Raw genomic sequence first — 4,600 nt, forward strand, 5'->3', positions numbered from 1 at the left:
GTTTTGATTTTGTTTTTTGAAACAGGGTCTCCCTGTAGCCCCAGCTGGTCTGGAACTCACTGTGTAGACCAGGCTGGTCTTATCTCACAGAGATCCACCTGCCTCTGCCTCCCAAGTGCTAGGATTGAATGCACACACCACCACATCTGGCTGAGCTTTCTTTTTAAAAGAAGAAAAAATTTTAAAAAATTTTTATTATTTTTATTTTATGTGCATAAGTATATTGCCTGAATGTATGTAAGTGCACCCGTGTCATGCAATGCCCATGGAGGTCAGAAGAGGGCGTCAGAGTCCCTGGAACGGGAGTTACAATTTTTCCCCCGCAATGTGGGTGCTGAGAATTGAACCCTGGTCCTCTGCAAGAGCAGCCAGTGCTTTTAACTGCTGAGCTATCTTTCCAGTTCCCAAATAAGAAATATTTTATGTTCACCCATGTGTCTTCGTGTGTGTATGTGCATGTGTGCGTGTATACCGTGTGTACAAGTGCAGGAAGAGGCCAGAAGGGGACAGTTACCTTGGAACAGGAGGTACGGGCAGTAGTGAGCTGCCATGTGGTGCTGGGAACCAACAAACCCAGGTCTTCTGCAAGGGCAGCACGTGCCTCACCTGCTGAATTCTCTCTCTAGCCTGGAATCTGAGCTTTCTTACTGTGCAGCCCTCACTGGTCTAGATGTTGCTCCGCACACCAGGGTGACCCTGCATTTGCAGCAACCCTCCTGCCTGTGCCCCCCAAATGTTGGTTTTACAAGCAAGAACTAGATGCCTCCCTTTTAAAAAATATTTTTTCCTATGTAGACCAGGCTGGCCTTGAACTCACAGAGATCCGCCTGCCTTTAATCCCAGCACTTAGGAGGCAGAGGCTTACAGAGATCCAGGCCACCTGGTCTACATAATAGTGAGTTCCAGGGCAGCTGGGGCTACAGGGGGACCCTGTCTCAAAAAGACCAAAAAAATTTTTTTAAATATGTATGACTGTATTGCCTGCACCACGTCTTGTAATGTCTGCGGAGGTCAGAAGAGGGTGTTGGATCCTCTGGAGTTAGAGAGGATTGTTAGCTGCAATGTGGGTGCTGGGAATTGAACCCAGGTCCTCTGCAAAAGCAGCCAGTGCTCCTAACTGCTGAGCCATGTCTCCAGTCCTTGTTTTTGAGATATCCCAGGTGGGTCTTGAACTCCCGATCCTCCTCCCTTAGTCTCCTAATTGCTGGGATTACAGGTGTGCGACTAGCACACCTGGCTCGGATACAGTCTTGCCCCATGTATGTCCTAGCCATATCTCAGAACAAGCCTTATCATCATCATGTGTTCCAAAATCCCTTCATAGGCCACACCAGGCCTGTGCCTGGCAGCGCAGACACTGTGGCACTCATTCATCCCCCTCTACCCTGGGAGAAGCAAGTCCCCCTACCCTCCTAATTCCCTTCCTGATCTCCTGAGTGACCTATGAAGCTGGTCACCAGTCTTATACCCATCCTGGAAGATAGTAGACAGTTTTTCACAGTGAGCCTGTTCAGGGGCCCGCTGGTACAGCCACAGACCGGAACTAGAGCCTCAGTACACTGGCTGTGTCACTTGGGTCCTCACAGTGCCCTCTTCCGTCATGAGGAATGTCATGATTCTTCTATGGGGAAGCTAAGTTAATAGACACCATATCTCTAAAGCCTACGGGCCCAACTATCTCACAGTGGATGCGGTGAGCCTGGGTCTTAAACAGAGAGGGTGCTGTGGCTTAGTGATCAGTATTTCATTCTGAATGGCTTGGATAGTGTAGGCCTGGAGACAGCCCAGTGCCCAGGCAGACCTTGCCTGCAGAGGAACTGCCTTTGGATGGAAGCCAGGCACCAAAGATCCTGGGGCGGGAGGTATATGTGTTAGGGAAGTTCCATATCCTATCAGTGAGCAAGGTCAACTCCTCCCTTTCCAATCTGGCAGCCCTGTGTGGAGCACTGGCTCACTCCTGTCTACAGCCTGGAACAGGGGACAAGAGGAGGAGCTCCACACTAGGTGAAGGTTACAGTGCTTGGCCTTCTCCACCAACAGCCTGATTAGCCCCATTTACCACACTGTTCAGTACCTCTGCATTCAACACCTAACAGAGACCCAGCCGCCGGTTCCCCAACACTGTCTCCAGTGAGGACAGACAGGCAACCTTAGCCAGGACCCCCATCTTTCAGGCAGAGAAAACAAGGCTGTCCCAGCTGGCTAGCAGAACTCTGCTGGTCTTGTCTATAGTTCCTTTAGTTTGTTGTGGCTGTCTCATTAACTTTTGTGTCCTTGCCCCAGGCTTGCCCAGACCCCTGTTCCAAGGGAGGGGTCTATTATGAACATCAGTATCCTTTAACAGCTTCTTGGATGGGAAGCTGCTGGCAGACAGAAATTTCTGCCCGAACATTAGGTCACTTGCAGAACCTATTGTGAGGGGGTAAGGTGGCCCCATAGTACCCTCCACCAGCCACTCCTGTCTAGCCAACCTCCTTGACTTTGGCCTCAAGGCCACAAGGTGAGAGAGAATGTGGTGGACTAGACTCAGGATGCTGTCTGGAGTCTAGCTCTAGCTCCTGGCTTGTTACTGGACACCTCTGTGCCTCCGTTTTCTCATCTATAAATCAGACATGACAGTGCCCGTCTTGAAAAGAGTTGAGGGTGATGAGCTTTGCCAGGGAAAGTGCTTAGAGTAGAGCCAGACACACAGAGCAGTCAGCACTTTCCTTGGCCAAGACACTGGGCATGAAGTGTGGCTGAGTCTAGGACTCTTACCCAGTTCTCTGGGACCCAGACTCAGGACAGTATGGGCTCTAGGTCTGTAGAAGGGAATGCCATGGGTAAAGGAGGGGGGCACACTCTCACCAGTCTTGTTATGGGTAGAACTGTTGTCACCCCCGTCTCAGAGATGGCCCAGTGGAAACAAAGGGAGGTCAAATTTCTGCCAACATCTTTACGTGCCCGAGCCAGGATTCAAACTGCAGTCTTGGTCTCTCAAATCCTTCTAAAACGTTCCCAACAAGATCTTTTTTTTTTTTTTTTTTTTTCAGACGTGAATTTTTATTCAAAACTTACCCTTTCAGTGCAAGACCAGTGGAAAGTAAGAAAAGCCTCCACCGCGGTGGAGGCAGCATCCGGGAAGCTATCAGGCTGTCCCCTGGGTTCTCAGGCCCTCTGGTTGTTGGAGGCCAGAACCCAGCACTCTCTCTCTGGCTGTCTGCTGAGCTCCCAGCCACTACTCCGATGGAGGTCCAAACCTACCCTCTCAGGCTGTCTGCTAGGATCTCCCCAACAAGACCTTTGATTGCTCCTAGAAACAAGGTCCATCTAAGCTGCCTGTCCCTGCAGGGTAGACCCTAAGTTTGGGAACTTGACCTCATACAAGATGAGGGCAGCAGAGAGAAAAGAGCCAGGGCTGTGTTGGGGTCCAGCACTCCTGGAGGCTGTAGTCTGGCAGGGGAGGAGTGTTTTGGAGTGATGTGAAGATATCAGATCTCTAGGTGCAAATGTTGCTTCCTTTTCGTACCTTTATAGATCTACAACCTCCTGCTCATGCCTCATGGTGCAGGAGCCATTCAACTTGGGTCCTACGGTGTTTATCCCTGCCAGCAAGTTCCTCCTGCGTCCCATCCGGAGCACCACAAAGCATTTCTAGGATGAGGCTCCCCACCTCCCTACCAGGAATACCCAAACACGCTCTGCCCAAGGCAGGGGCACCGAGGCAGGTGAGACAGTCTAAGAAGCCACCCAAGCCTTGAAGCTTCCCTCCGAAGGGTCTACGGGCGGGGCCGGATCATTACGTCATGGCCCAGGGCCAATGAGGCCGCGCAGCCCCGGGGCCGTATTGCGCAACAAAGAGAACCCAGAACTTGAAAGGATTCCCCGGGCTCCGGCTGCGCCCACGGGTCTCCGAGGACCCTACGCCCCGGGATTTCACCTGCAAGCTGGTCTCCGCCCGCGGTGTGCCAAAGGGGTCTCCTAGGACCCGGCACGACCGCAGCCCACGGCAGAGTGCAGTGCACGCCCTCTGATTCCCTCTCCATTCCTGCAGTCTCGGCGCCCCGGGGCTAAGTCCCTCTGCTCGCCCCGAAAAGGCGCGCCCCTGCTGGGCCCCGGTCGGTCCTCCGGTTCCCAACCCCGAGGGCGCGTCCGAGCCACAGCCTGGGAAGCCAGACGGTGGTAGGGCTGTGTCCCCACCCCGCATCCTCGGTTTGCGCTGGACATGGGGGGCCGGGACCCATAAAGTAGCCACCCCATCCCCTGCGAGCCACCGCGAGCTGCGCTGCCAGGCCTGGGAGGGGGTAGCCGAGGGAGAGGCTGGCTCGGGGAAGTTACCCCAAAGGTCTCCAACTTAGGGGGGTGGTTCTGAGCCTCAAACGCTGCCCCGAGGCCCTTCGGACCAACCTTGCGACCCACAGCCCGAATCCTCCCCGCCCGGATTCCCCGTCCGGCCACCCCCCGGGCCAGGGCGGCGGCGCTCACCCCGCAGTCGGGCGCCCGGGGCTCCGGCTAGCTGCTCCCGCCTCCGGCTCCGGCTGCAGTTCCCGCGCCCCGGGACGGAGCGCCTGCCACCAGAGGCCGCGGGGGAGGCTGGCGGCAGCGCGGCCCGCGGGCCAGG

This window comes from Nannospalax galili, unplaced genomic scaffold (assembly GCF_000622305.1).
Source record: "Nannospalax galili isolate Female #2095 unplaced genomic scaffold, S.galili_v1.0 scaffold1488, whole genome shotgun sequence".
NCBI classification, from domain to species: domain Eukaryota; kingdom Metazoa; phylum Chordata; class Mammalia; order Rodentia; family Spalacidae; genus Nannospalax; species Nannospalax galili.